Here is a 15,189-nt window from a genome sequence, read left to right as displayed (position 1 = left end):
GCTGGAGAGACTTTAAGGTGGAACGGCAGGTTTAAAGAACAGCCCAGCTAAAGAGACTTTAAGGTGGAATGGCAGGTTTAAAGAACAGCCCAGCTGGAGAGACTTTAAGGTGGAACGGCAGGTTTAAAGAACAGCCCAGCTGGACAGACTTTTAAGGTGGAACGGCAGGTTTAAAGAACAGCCCAGCTGGAGAGACTTTAAGGTGGAACGGCAGGTTGAAAGAACAGCCCAGCTAAAGAGACTTTTAAGGTGGAACGGCAGGTTTAAAGAACAGCCCAGCTAAAGAGACTTTTAAGGTGGAACGGCAGGTTTAAAGAACAGCCCAGCTGGAGAGACTTTTAAGGTGGAATGGCAGGTTTAAAGAACAGCCCAGCTGGAGAGACTTTAAGGTGGAACGGCAGGTTGAAAGAACAGCCCAGCTAAAGAGACTTTTAAGGTGGAACGGCAGGTTTAAAGAACAGCCAAGCTGGACAGACTTTTAAGGTGGAACGGCAGGTTTAAAGAACAGCCCAGCTGGACAGACTTTTAAGGTGGAACGGCAGGTTTAAAGAACAGCCCAGCTGGACAGACTTTTAAGGTGGAACGGCAGGTTTAAAGAACAGCCCAGCTAAAGAGACTTTTAAGGTGGAACGGCAGGTTTAAAGAACAGCCCAGCTAAAGAGACTTTAAGGTGGAATGGCAGGTTTAAAGAACAGCCCAGCTAAAGAGACTTTAAGGTGGAACGGCAGGTTTAAAGAACAGCCCAGCTAAAGAGACTTTAAGGTGAAATGGCAGGTTTAAAGAACAGCCCAGCTGGACAGACTTTTAAGGTGGAATGGCAGGTTTAAAGAACAGCCCAGCTTGTCAGACTTTTAAGGTGGAACGGCAGGTTTAAAGAACAGCCCAGCTGGACAGACTTTTAAGGTGGAATGGCAGGTTTAAAGAACAGCCCAGCTAAAGAGACTTTTAAGGTGGAATGGCAGGTTTAAAGAACAGCCCAGCTGGAGAGACTTTAAGGTGGAACGGCAGGTTTAAAGAACAGCCCAGCTAAAGAGACTTTTAAGGTGGAATGGCAGGTTTAAAGAACAGCCCAGCTAAAGAGACTTTAAGGTGGAATGGCAGGTTTAAAGAACAGCCCAGCTGGAGAGACTTTAAGGTGGAATGGCAGGTTTAAAGAACAGCCCAGCTAAAGAGACTTTTAAGGTGGAATGGCAGGTTTAAAGAACAGCCCAGCTAAAGAGACTTTAAGGTGGAACAGCAGGTTTAAAGAACAGCCCAGCTAAAGAGACTTTTAAGGTGGAACGGCAGGTTTAAAGAACAGCCCAGATAAAGAGACTTTTAAGGTGGAATGGCAGGTTTAAAGAACAGCCCAGCTGGACAGACTTTTAAGGTGGAACGGCAGGTTTAAAGAACAGCCCAGCTGGACAGACTTTTAAGGTGAAACGGCAGGTTTAAAGAACAGCCCAGCTAAAGAGACTTTTAAGGTGGAACGGCAGGTTTAAAGAACAGCCCAGCTAAAGAGACTTTAAGGTGGAATGGCAGGTTTAAAGAACAGCCCAGCTGGAGAGACTTTAAGGTGGAATGGCAGGTTTAAAGAACAGCCCAGCTAAAGAGACTTTAAGGTGAAATGGCAGGTTTAAAGAACAGCCCAGCTAAAGAGACTTTTAAGGTGGAATGGCAGGTTTAAAGAACAGCCCAGCTGGACAGACTTTTAAGGTGGAACGGCAGGTTTAAAGAACAGCCCAGCTAAAGAGACTTTAAGGTGAAATGGCAGGTTTAAAGAAGAGCCCAGCTGGACAGACTTTTAAGGTGGAACGGCAGGTTTAAAGAACAGCCCAGCTAAAGAGACTTTTAAGGTGGAATGGCAGGTTTAAAGAACAGCCCAGCTAAAGAGACTTTTAAGGTGGAATGGCAGGTTTAAAGAACAGCCCAGCTGGATAGACTTTTAAGGTGGAATGGCAGGTTTAAAGAACAGCCCAGCTGGACAGACTTTTAAGGTGGAATGGCAGGTTTAAAGAACAGCCCAGCTACAGAGACTTTTAAGGTGGAATGGCAGGTTTAAAGAACAGCCCAGCTAAAGAGACTTTTAAGGTGGAATGGCAGGTTTAAAGAACAGCCCAGCTGGACAGACTTTTAAGGTGGAACGGCAGGTTTAAAGAACAGCCCAGCTAAAGAGACTTTTAAGGTGGAATGGCAGGTTTAAAGAACAGCCCAGCTAAAGAGACTTTTAAGGTGGAATGGCAGGTTTAAAGAACAGCCCAGCTAAAGAGACTTTTAAGGTGGAATGGCAGGTTTAAAGAACAGCCCAGCTGGACAGACTTTTAAGGTGGAATGGCAGGTTTAAAGAACAGCCCAGCTAAAGAGACTTTAAGGTGGAACGGCAGGTTTAAAGAACAGCCCAGCTAAAGAGACTTTAAGGTGGAATGGCAGGTTTAAAGAACAGCCCAGCTAAAGAGACTTTAAGGTGGAATGGCAGGTTTAAAGAACAGCCCAGCTGGACAGACTTTTAAGGTGGAATGGCAGGTTTAAAGAACAGCCCAGCTGGACAGACTTTAAGGTGGAATGGCAGGTTTAAAGAACAGCCCAGCTAAAGAGACTTTTAAGGTGGAATGGCAGGTTTAAAGAACAGCCCAGCTAAAGAGACTTTAAGGTGGAATGGCAGGTTTAAAGAACAGCCCAGCTAAAGAGACTTTAAGGTGGAATGGCAGGTTTAAAGAACAGCCCAGCTAAAGAGACTTTAAGGTGGAATGGCAGGTTTAAAGAACAGCCCAGCTAAAGAGACTTTTAAGGTGGAATGGCAGGTTTAAAGAACAGCCCAGCTGGACAGATTTTTAAGGTGGAACGGCAGGTTTAAAGAACAGCCCAGCTAAAGAGACTTTAAGGTGGAACGGCAGGTTTAAAGAACAGCCCAGCTAAAGAGACTTTAAGGTGGAATGGCAGGTTTAAAGAACAGCCCAGCTAAAGAGACTTTAAGGTGGAATGGCAGGTTTACAGAACAGCCCAGCTAAAGAGACTTTAAGGTGGAATGGCAGGTTTAAAGAACAGCCCAGCTGGACAGACTTTTAAGGTGGAACGGCAGGTTTAAAGAACAGCCCAGCTGGACAGACTTTTAAGGTGGAACGGCAGGTTTAAAGAACAGCCCAGCTGGACAGACTTTTAAGGTGGAATGGCAGGTTTAAAGAACAGCCCAGCTAAAGAGACTTTTAAGGTGGAATGGCAGGTTTAAAGAACAGCCCAGCTGGAGAGACTTTAAGGTGGAATGGCAGGTTTAAAGAACAGCCCAGCTAAAGAGACTTTTAAGGTGGAATGGCAGGTTTAAAGAACAGCCCAGCTAAAGAGACTTTTAAGGTGGAATGGCAGATTTAAAGAACAGCCCAGCTGGAGAGACTTTAAGGTGGAATGGCAGGTTTAAAGAACAGCCCAGCTAAAGAGACTTTTAAGGTGGAATGGCAGGTTTAAAGAACAGCCCAGCTAAAGAGACTTTAAGGTGGAATGGCAGGTTTAAAGAACAGCCCAGCTAAAGAGACTTTTAAGGTGAAACGGCAGGTTTAAAGAACAGCCCAGCTAAAGAGACTTTTAAGGTGGAAAGGCAGGTTTAAAGAACATCCCAGCTAAAGAGAATTTTAAGGTGGAATGGCAGGTTTAAAGAACAGCCCAGCTAAAGAGACTTTTAAGGTGGAATGGCAGGTTTAAAGAACAGCCCGGCTGGACAGACTTTTAAGGTGAAATGGCAGGTTTAAAGAACAGCCCAGCTGGACAGACTTTTAAGGTGGAACAGCAGGTTTAAAGAACAGCCCAGCTAAAGAGACTTTTAAGGTGGAACGGCAGGTTTAAAGAACAGCCCAGCTAAAGAGACTTTTAAGGTGGAACGCGGCAGGTTGAAAGAACAGCCCAGCTGGAGAGACTTTAAGGTGGAAAGGCAGGTTTAAAGAACAGCCCAGCTCAAGAGACTTTTAAGGTGGAACGGCAGGTTTAAAGAACAGCCCAGCTCCACAGACTTTTAAGGTGGAAAGGCAGGTTTAAAGAACAGCCCAGCTGGACAGACTTTTAAGGTGGAATGGCAGGGTTAAAGAACAGCCCAGCTGGAGAGACTTTTATGGTGGAATGGCAGGTTTAAAGAACAGCCCAGCTAATGAGACATTTAAGGTGGAATGGCAGGTTTAAAGAACAGCCCAGCTGTACAGACTTTTAAGGTGGAACGGCAGGTTTAAAGAACAGCCCAGCTGGACAGACTTTTAAGGTGGAATGGCAGGTTTAAAGAACAGCCCAGCTGGACAGACTTTTAAGGTGGAACGGCAGGTTTAAAGAACAGCCCAGCTAAAGGACAGACTTTTAAGGTGGAATGGCATGTTTTAAGAACAGCCCAGCTGGACAGACTTTTAAGGTGGAATGGCAGGTTTAAAGAACAGCCCAGCTTGTCAGACTTTTAAGGTGGAACGGCAGGTTTAAAGAACAGCCCAGCTAAAGAGACTTTAAGGTGGAACGGCAGGTTTAAAGAACAGCCCAGCTAAAGAGACTTTTAAGGTGGAATGGCAGGTTTAAAGAACAGCCCAGCTAAAGAGACTTTAAGGTGGAATGGCAGGTTTAAAGAACAGCCCAGCTAAAGAGACTTTTAAGGTGGAATGGCAGGTTTAAAGAACAGCCCAGCTAAAGACAGACTTTTAAGGTGGAATGGCAGGTTTAAAGAACAGCCCAGCTGGACAGACTTTAAGGTGGAATGGCAGGTTTAAAGAACAGCCCAGCTAAAGAGACTTTAAGGTGGAATGGCAGGTTTAAAGAACAGCCCAGCTAAAGAGACTTTAAGGTGGAATGGCAGGTTTAAAGAACAGCCCAGCTAAAGAGACTTTTAAGGTGGAATGGCAGGTTTAAAGAACAGCCCAGCTAAAGAGACTTTTAAGGTGGAATGGCAGGTTTAAAGAACAGCCCAGCTAAAGAGACTTTTAAGGTGGAATGGCAGGTTTAAAGAACAGCCCAGCTGGAGAGACTTTAAGGTGGAATGGCAGGTTTAAAGAACAGCCCAGCTAAAGAGACTTTAAGGTGGAATGGCAGGTTTAAAGAACAGCCCAGCTGGAGAGACTTTAAGGTGGAATGGCAGGTTTAAAGAACAGCCCAGCTGGACAGACTTTTAAGGTGGAACGGCAGGTTTAAAGAACAGCCCAGCTAAAGAGACTTTTAAGGTGGAATGGCAGATTTAAAGAACAGCCCAGCTAAAGAGACTTTAAGGTGGAATGGCAGGTTTAAAGAACAGCCCAGCTGGAGAGACTTTAAGGTGGAACGGCAGGTTTAAAGAACAGCCCAGCTAAAGAGACTTTTAAGGTGGAACGGCAGGTTTAAAGAACAGCCCAGCTAAAGAGACTTTTAAGGTGGAATGGCAGGTTTAAAGAACAGCCCAGCTGGACAGACTTTTAAGGTGGAACGGCAGGTTTAAAGAACAGCCCAGCTGGAGAGACTTTAAGGTGGAACGGCAGGTTTAAAGAACAGCCCAGCTGGACAGACTTTTAAGGTGGAACGGCAGGTTTAAAGAACAGCCCAGCTGGACAGACTTTTAAGGTGGAACGGCAGGTTTAAAGAACAGCCCAGCTGGACAGACTTTTAAGGTGGAACGGCAGGTTTAAAGAACAGCCCAGCTGGACAGACTTTTAAGGTGGAATGGCAGGTTTAAAGAACAGCCCAGCTAAAGAGACTTTTAAGGTGGAACGGCAGGTTTAAAGAACAGCCCAGCTAAAGAGACTTTAAGGTGGAATGGCAGGTTTAAAGAACAGCCCAGCTAAAGAGACTTTAAGGTGGAATGGCAGGTTTAAAGAACAGCCCAGCTAAAGAGACTTTAAGGTGGAATGGCAGGTTTAAAGAACAGCCCAGCTGGACAGACTTTTAAGGTGGAACGGCAGGTTTAAAGAACAGCCCAGCTAAAGAGACTTTTAAGGTGGAATGGCAGGTTTAAAGAACAGCCCAGCTGGACAGACTTTTAAGGTGGAATGGCAGGTTTAAAGAACAGCCCAGCTAAAGAGACTTTTAAGGTGGAATGGCAGGTTTAAAGAACAGCCCAGCTAAAGAGACTTTAAGGTGGAATGGCAGGTTTAAAGAACAGCCCAGCTAAAGAGACTTTTAAGGTGGAATGGCAGGTTTAAAGAACAGCCCAGCTAAAGAGACTTTAAGGTGGAATGGCAGGTTTAAAGAACAGCCCAGCTGGAGAGACTTTAAGGTGGAATGGCAGGTTTAAAGAACAGCCCAGCTAAAGAGACTTTTAAGGTGGAATGGCAGGTTTAAAGAACAGCCCAGCTAAAGAGACTTTAAGGTGGAACGGCAGGTTTAAAGAACAGCCCAGCTAAAGAGACTTTTAAGGTGGAACGGCAGGTTTAAAGAACAGCCCAGATAAAGAGACTTTTAAGGTGGAATGGCAGGTTTAAAGAACAGCCCAGCTGGACAGACTTTTAAGGTGGAATGGCAGGTTTAAAGAACAGCCCAGCTGGACAGACTTTTAAGGTGGAATGGCAGGTTTAAAGAACAGCCCAGCTAAAGAGACTTTTAAGGTGGAATGGCAGGTTTAAAGAACAGCCCAGCTAAAGAGACTTTAAGGTGGAATGGCAGGTTTAAAGAACAGCCCAGCTGGAGAGACTTTAAGGTGGAATGGCAGGTTTAAAGAACAGCCCAGCTAAAGAGACTTTAAGGTGGAAATGGCAGGTTTAAAGAACAGCCCAGCTAAAGAGACTTTTAAGGTGGAATGGCAGGTTTAAAGAACAGCCCAGCTGGACAGACTTTAAGGTGGAACGGGCAGGTTTAAAGAACAGCCCAGCTAAAGAGACTTTAAGGTGAAATGGCAGGTTTAAAGAACAGCCCAGCTACAGACTTTAAGGTGGAATGGCAGGTTTAAAGAACAGCCCAGCTAAAGAGACTTTTAAGGTGGAATGGCAGGTTTAAAGAACAGCCCAGCTAAAGAGACTTTTATGGTGGAATGGAAGGTTTAAATAACAGCCAAGCTGGATATACTTTTAAGGTGGAATGGCAGGTTTAAAGAAGAGCCCAGCTGGACAGACTTTTAAGGTGGAACGGCAGGTTTAAAGAACAGCCCAGCTAAAGAGACTTTTAAGGTGGAATGGCAGGTTTAAAGAACAGCCCAGCTAAAGAGACTTTTAAGGTGGAATGGCAGGTTTAAAGAACAGCCCAGCTGGACAGACTTTTAAGGTGGAATGGCAGGTTTAAAGAACAGCCCAGCTAAAGAGACTTTTAAGGTGGAATGGCAGGTTTAAAGAACAGCCCAGCTAAAGAGACTTTTAAGGTGGAATGGCAGGTTTAAAGAACAGCCCAGCTAAAGAGACTTTTAAGGTGGAATGGCAGGTTTAAAGAACAGCCCAGCTGGACAGACTTTTAAGGTGGAATGGCAGGTTTAAAGAACAGCCCAGCTAAAGAGACTTTTAAGGTGGAATGGCAGGTTTAAAGAACAGCCCAGCTAAAGAGACTTTAAGGTGGAATGGCAGGTTTAAAGAACAGCCCAGCTAAAGAGACTTTAAGGTGGAATGGCAGGTTTAAAGAACAGCCCAGCGGGAGCGACTTTTAAGGGGGAATGGCAGGTTTATAGAACCGCCCTGCTGGAAAGAGACTTTAAGGTGGAATGGCAGGTTTAAAGAACAGCCCAGCTAAAGAGACTTTTAAGGTGGAATGGCAGGTTTAAAGAACAGCCCAGCTAAAGAGACTTTTAAGGTGGAATGGCAGGTTTAAAGAACAGCCCAGCTAAAGAGACTTTAAGGTGGAATGGCAGGTTTAAAGAACAGCCCAGCTAAAGAGACTTTTAAGGTGGAATGGCAGGTTTAAAGAACAGCCCAGCTAAAGAGACTTTTAAGGTGGAACGGCAGTTTTATAGAACAGCCCAGCTTCAGAGACTTTTAAGGTGGAAGGGCAGGTTTAAAGAACAGCCCAGCTAAAGAGACTTTAAGGTGGAATGGCAGGTTTAAAGAACAGCCCAGCTAAAGAGACTTTAAGGTGGAATGGCAGGTTTAAAGAACAGCCCAGCTAAAGAGACTTTAAGGTGGAATGGCAGGTTTAAAGAACAGCCCAGCTAAAGAGACTTTAAGGTGGAATGGCAGGTTTAAAGAACAGCCCAGCTAAAGAGACTTTTAAGGTGGAATGGCAGGTTTAAAGAACAGCCCAGCTAAAGAGACTTTAAGGTGGAATGGCAGGTTTAAAGAACAGCCCAGCTAAAGAGACTTTTAAGGTGGAATGGCAGGTTTAAAGAACAGCCCAGCTAAAGAGACTTTAAGGTGGAATGGCAGGTTTAAAGAACAGCCCAGCTAAAGAGACTTTTAAGGTGGAATGGCAGGTTTAAAGAACAGCCCAGCTGGACAGACTTTTAAGGTGGAACGGCAGGTTTAAAGAACAGCCCAGCTAAAGAGACTTTAAGGTGAAATGGCAGGTTTAAAGAACAGCCCAGCTGGAGAGACTTTAAGGTGGAACGGCAGGTTTAAAGAACAGCCCAGCTAAAGAGACTTTTAAGGTGGAATGGCAGGTTTAAAGAACAGCCCAGCTTAAGAGACTTTAAGGTGGAATGGCAGGTTTAAAGAACAGCCCAGCTGGAGAGACTTTAAGGTGGAATGGCAGGTTTAAAGAACAGCCCAGCTAAAGAGACTTTTAAGGTGGAATGGCAGGTTTAAAGAACAGCCCAGCTAAAGAGACTTTAAGGTGGAATGGCAGGTTTAAAGAACAGCCCAGCTAAAGAGACTTTTAAGGTGGAATGGCAGGTTTAAAGAACAGCCCAGCTAAAGAGACTTTAAGGTGGAATGGCAGGTTTAAAGAACAGCCCAGCTAAAGAGACTTTTAAGGTGGAATGGCAGGTTTAAAGAACAGCCCAGCTAAAGAGACTTTTAAGGTGGAATGGCAGGTTTAAAGAACAGCCCAGCTAAAGAGACTTTAAGGTGGAATGGCAGGTTTAAAGAACAGCCCAGCTGGACAGACTTTTAAGGTGGAATGGCAGGTTTAAAGAACAGCCCAGCTGGACAGACTTTTAAGGTGGAACGGCAGGTTTAAAGAACAGCCCAGCTGGACAGACTTTTAAGGTGGAACGGCAGGTTTAAAGAACAGCCCAGCTGGACAGACTTTTAAGGTGGAACGGCAGGTTTAAAGAACAGCCCAGCTAAAGAGACTTTAAGGTGGAATGGCAGGTTTAAAGAACAGCCCAGCTAAAGAGACTTTTAAGGTGGAATGGCAGGTTTAAAGAACAGCCCAGCTAAAGAGACTTTAAGGTGGAATGGCAGGTTTAAAGAACAGCCCAGCTGGAGAGACTTTAAGGTGGAATGGCAGGTTTAAAGAACAGCCCAGCTAAAGAGACTTTTAAGGTGGAATGGCAGGTTTAAAGAACAGCCCAGCTAAAGAGACTTTTAAGGTGGAATGGCAGGTTTAAAGAACAGCCCAGCTGGACAGACTTTTAAGGTGGAACGGCAGGTTTAAAGAACAGCCCAGCTAAAGAGACTTTAAGGTGGAATGGCAGGTTTAAAGAACAGCCCAGCTGGACAGACTTTTAAGGTGGAACGGCAGGTTTAAAGAACAGCCCAGCTAAAGAGACTTTTAAGGTGGAATGGCAGGTTTAAAGAACAGCCCAGCTGGAGAGACTTTAAGGTGGAATGGCAGGTTTAAAGAACAGCCCAGCTAAAGAGACTTTAAGGTGGAATGGCAGGTTTAAAGAACAGCCCAGCTAAAGAGACTTTTAAGGTGGAATGGCAGGTTTAAAGAACAGCCCAGCTAAAGAGACTTTTAAGGTGGAATGGCAGGTTTAAAGAACAGCCCAGCTAAAGAGACTTTAAGGTGGAATGGCAGGTTTAAAGAACAGCCCAGCTAAAGAGACTTTTAAGGTGGAATGGCAGGTTTAAAGAACAGCCCAGCTGGACAGACTTTTAAGGTGGAACGGCAGGTTTAAAGAACAGCCCAGCTAAAGAGACTTTTAAGGTGGAATGGCAGGTTTAAGGTGTTCAAACAGAGAAAACACAGAGTAGATGTTTAGAGCAGCTCCAGCAGGAGTAGCAGAGGAGGATCAGAAGAACTCAGACAGTCGGAGGTAAACCAGACTTGCTCAGGAGAAATCACACTCACATCAGAACCAAACATCCGGTTCAGTGCTGGAATGTTCCAGGGTTGATTTTAGAGTGAAGCAGAGATGATGAGGCTGAAGGAAAGCAGCTGTAACACTACAGAGTCAGGGTTAGGGTCAGAACTAACACTTCCTGTATGTTTCTGACCGGCTCTTTAGAAAATCAGAGGAGTTTCTGTGAATGAAGTCTCTCACCTTTGCGTCCTGCTGCGTCGCTCTCTGACAGAAGTGAACTTCCTCAGTGAAGAAGAGCAGAAGAAGGTGTGAGAGAACTCTGGGAGCGTTGACACCCACTCAGTGCGAAGCAGAAATGTCGCAACACGGCGAGACGCTGCGTCTGTTTGAGGTCTGAGCGCGCGCAGGTGGAGGATGTCATGTTTTTCGCGCGGTCCCAAACAGCTGATTTTGGACAGAAGAGACCGAGGGGGACGGACGCAGCCGAGCTGAGAGGAGAGGAGAGGATGTTTTAGAGGATATGAAGAGGATCGGACGGTAAAGGAGAGCTGGTGGCGTCTGAAGGTCGAGGTGTGTCCCGGTGCGTAAAAGCGCACGAGGAGCGCAGAGTCAAACTTCTGGGATCAGTCCAGACCAAAGAAAACACCAAAGTGGATCTGAGCTTTAAGTCTGAGTGTGTCAGATCCAGTCTGTTCATGCTAATCTGACCCTGAATCAGTTTAACAGTCAGAGATGAACTGTGACCTATACGTGATGGTTCCCACCTTCAGATCCAGGGACAGAAAGATTTACAGTCAGAGGAAGATTTATTCACTAAAATCAATCAGAGCCAGTGAAGAAAATGTCCAACATCTCTGTTCTGATTGGCTCTGGGACGCTGGAGCCTTCTTCAGGTGTCCTAACAGGAAGAGGGTTCAGGGACTTCCTCAGTCAGCGTTTATCCTCTCAGACTTGAATATTTTATTCTACTGAGGATCAGAAAACACACTTGAACACATCAGAGTTCATCATTGTGACATTTTACATTTATTTCTCTGATCTTCTCTGCAGTGGTGTGGGGGTGGGGGGGGCTGGTGGTTCATGGGAGCCAAAACATGTGCTAAAGTGCCCTCTAGAGCAGAAACACACTAAACTCCAGAAGACCATTAGGACCAAGAACCACTCTGAGACATTACTGTGTCAGTGACTTTTATGTTGGGCCCTTTTCTGATCTATACTGAGCCAGAACTACATCTGACAGAACCAGTCTGGATTATCTGGTGCTAATATGGTGTTAAAATGCACTAGAATACAGGAAATGGCATCGACCCCCAGACCCCCAGACCCCCAGACCCCCTAGGGATTTATTGATTTATTTCTGTGTGTTCTTCACAGTCCTGCGTTGAGTCTACACAGTTCTTGTGGATGCTGGTCCTAACTACAAACTAACTTAGTAGTCTGTCTAGTTAGTCTGTTTTAAGGCGATATAATGTGCCATTTGTAGAACATAAATGTGTCTAAAGGGCCCTCTTCAGAGGTGAGAACACGCTGTATGTGCCCTTTTTTCTCTTTCGCCCCTGCCCTTAAAAACGTCTGTGCACGCCACTGCTCCTCCAGACTCTGTCACTAAAACCGACCACACTTGTACTACAGTGTATGCCATGAATATTAAAGCTCTGTCTGTGTACACGGGGTGCTCTGAGGATGTAAATTAGATCTGGACCAACAGGTTGTATGAGTCCACTCCTTTTATCTGTATGTGAATCTGTCTGCAGAGGAATTACAGCTATGAACCAGTGGATTTAAACAGCAGTGATCTCTCTGTAGCCACAGCTGTGGCTTAGAGACGGTCTGAGTGTGTGTGCTCAGATAGAAGAATAAAATCTTCTGATGTCACTTAAAGACCCTGATAAAACAGGTGAAAGTGGCCTACAGATGTTCTAACCCTGCATGTTCATACTAACAACCTTTTAAAGTAACCCGACAGACTGACAGCGTGCTGCTAGTCCACTTAGCTTCATTCCTAAAGACTTAAAGAGATGCTAACGTTCACTCTGAATGTTAGTGCCACAGTAAGATACATGCAGCCTGAAACAGCCAGGAAATCAGAGATTAGAATTTTTGGGGTGGCCAATCAGGTTAGGGTTACTGAGGTTACAGGGGATCCTAGAGTCACCGCACCAGTATCTTCCCTCCAGGGGCGGTTCTAGTCATTTAGAGGTCCTCAGGTCTGTAGAGACCACTGTGAGGCCTTTTAACAGTGAGCCAAATATCTGCAGAACCTGAAAACAACAGGATGAAATATAAAAACCAAAATACCCCCAAATACCCGTCATAATCCTCTGGACCTGAAGCTTGAATGTTTCTAGGAAAAAGACTAAACAGGATCCATGATGAAGAAAGGCTGACCTCCTGAATATAAAGCTCATTTATCTCCCAGTGCTTGGTCTGACCTCCTTTTTCATGAGTTCCTGCATCTCTGCTCGTGTCATGGAGCCGATCAGTCCGTGGTCCTGCTGGGGGGTCATGGAGCCCAGATTCTCTGATAGCAGCCTTCAGCTGGTCTGGATTGTTGAGTCTGGGGTCTCTCATCTTTCAGAGATCCTCTATGGGGGTCAGGTCAGAATCAAACCCAGTAACACCAGGGTCAGTAAACCAGTTTCTGGTAGCTCTGGTTTCACTGGGGGATAGTGGAGAGGAGATCAGGATCTCCATAAATCTTCATGAAGGACTCTAAAACCTCCTGGTAGATGGCTGACAGCTTGGATTCTGGACTTGATAAAGACCAGAGGACCAACATGGACCCCAAACCATCCCTGACTGTGGAGACTGGAAACACTGGACTTCAAGACCTGAAGGATTCTGGACCTCTCTGATCCTCTTCCAGACTCTGGGACCTGGATTTAGTTTCATCTGTAAACAGGACTCTAGACCACTGAGTCAGTCCAGATCTTGTTCTCCTTAGCTGGGGTGAGGCTCTGATGCTGTCTGTGGTTCAGGATTGACTCAGTACCTGGAACATGGCATTTGTAGTCCATCTCCTGGACCCGTCTGTGTGGTGGATCTTGATCCACTGACTCCAGTCCTAAGTCTTGAATCTGCTCTGTTTGACAATCCTCTGAAGGCTGAGCTCCGCCCTGTTGGTCTCCTTTTCTTACTTTTCCCTTCAGCATGGCTGATCGTGAAAAAAATCCTGAGCCTGAACTTTTTCCCAGGTGGGGGACGTAAACATAGAAAGGCCAATAGCGACAAAAGTACTGGATCTTAAACCTATATCTGCAATATAGTAAAAGTTAATGGTCACTAAATGACGTAACTGCCTAATTTGCATAATCAGCAGTATGCATTTAATTGTAATGGACGCTGCAGGAGAGAGGAAAAACGTCCTGAGGAGAGAAAAAAGTGACTTAAAAGAACTTTATATGTGTAGAACTACAAATGAACGCGCTTCTGTTGATTCTTGTTTTTATAACGTCACAATTCCAACCCTCCTCCTTTATCTGGGCTCGGGACCGGCAAAATGACTGCAGAGGTACTCTGGCAGAGTTACTTTAATTTTTATTTTTAGTTACTGTTTTATTTTTCTTAGAAAGTTAGTTTTCTTATGTTTGGTTTAGTTTCAAACCTTATGGTCCACTTAAAAGCCTACACCAAATCCCAGTGAAACAATTACATTTTTGACCACACCACTTATAATATGTATATATAAATATATTTATATATAACGTCTTCATTAACAATTTTAAATTGACCAAAAAGAGACAATAGAAAAAACAGTCATGGGGCCTTCACAGCGCAGTTAATGTGTAGCCTGGACATGGAGGCGTAAGCATCTCCTGCTACAACTGCAGCTGAGTCTTACCCTCCTCAAAGATCTCTGATCCAGCCTCTGAGAACAGCCTGACCTTTCACCTTTGACCTTCTGTGGCTTACCCTCCTTAAAGATCTCTGATACAGCCTCTGAGAACAGCCTGACCTTTCACCTTTGACCTTCTGTGGCTTACCCTCATCTAATAATCTATGATACAGCCTCTGAGAACAGTCTACCCTATAACACATTGACCTTCTGTGGCTTACCCTCATCTAATAATCTATGATACAGCCTCTGAGAACAGTCTACCCTATAACACATTGACCTTCTGTGGCTTACCCTCATCTAATAATCTATGATACAGCCTCTGAGAACAGCCTGACCTTTCACCTTTGACCGTCTGTGGCTTACCCTCCTCAAATATCTCTGATCCAGCCTCTGAGAACAGCCTGACCTTTCACCTTTGACCTTCTGTGGCTTACCGTCCTCAAATATCTTTGATCCAGCCTCTGAGAACAGCCTGACCTTTCACCTTTGACCTTCTGTGGCTTACCCTCCTCAAATATCTCTGATCCAGCCTCTGAGAACAGCCTGACCTTTCACCTTTGACCTTCTGTGGCTTACCCTCCTCAAATATCTCTGATCCAGCCTCTGAGAACAGCCTGACCTTTCACCTTTGACCTTCTGTGGCTTACCCTCCTTTAAGATCTCTGATCCAGCCTCTGAGAACAGCCTGACCTTTCACCTTTGACCTTCTGTGGCTTACCCTCCTCAAAGATCTCTGATCCAGCCTCTGAGAACAGCCTGACCTTTCACCTTTGACCGTCTGTGGCTTACCCTCCTCAAATATCTCTGATCCAGCCTCTGAGAACAGCCTGACCTTTCACCTTTGACCGTCTGTGGCTTACCCTCCTCAAATATCTCTGATCCAGCCTCTGAGAACAGCCTGACCTTTCACCTTTGACCGTCTGTGGCTCACCCTCCTCAAATATCTCTGATCCAGCCTCTGAGAACAGCCTGACCTTTCACCTTTGACCTTCTGTGGCTTACCCTCCTTAAAGATCTCTGCTCCAGCCTCTGAGAACAGCCTGACCTTTCACCTTTGACCTTCTGTGGCTCACCCTCCTTAAAGATCTCTGATCCAGCCTCTGAGAACAGCCTGACCTTTCACCTTTGACCGTCTGTGGCTCACCCTCCTTAAAGATCTCTGATCCAGCCTCTGAGAACAGCCTGACCTTTCACCTTTGACCTTCTGTGGCTTACTATCCTCAAATATCTCTGATCCAGCCTCTGAGAACAGCCTGACCTTTCACCTTTGACCTTCTGTGGCTTACCCTCCTCAAAGATCTCTGATCCAGCCTCTGAGAACAGCCTGACCTTTCACCTTTGA

The 15,189-nt window shown here is 45.3% G+C and overlaps 1 protein-coding gene across 2 annotated transcripts in view; it reads right to left on the bottom strand.

Annotated features, from left to right (window-relative positions):
• LOC121519340 (hexokinase-2-like) overlaps positions 1 to 10,462 on the bottom strand; it is a 67,763-nt gene extending 57,301 nt beyond the window's left edge. Inside the window, exon 1 of one of the 2 annotated variants that reach the window (XM_041802241.1) lies at positions 10,250 to 10,462. The gene's annotated coding sequence lies outside the window, so the exon portion shown is untranslated. The remainder of the gene's footprint in view (positions 1 to 10,249) is intronic. The other variant, XM_041802240.1, reaches the window with a different exon arrangement.
• Between the last annotated feature and the right edge of the window lie 4,727 nt (positions 10,463 to 15,189).

This window comes from Cheilinus undulatus, linkage group 12 (genome assembly GCF_018320785.1).
Source record: "Cheilinus undulatus linkage group 12, ASM1832078v1, whole genome shotgun sequence".
In the NCBI taxonomy this organism is placed as follows: domain Eukaryota; kingdom Metazoa; phylum Chordata; class Actinopteri; order Labriformes; family Labridae; genus Cheilinus; species Cheilinus undulatus.
This window is presented reverse-complemented; position numbering and strand designations above follow the sequence as displayed.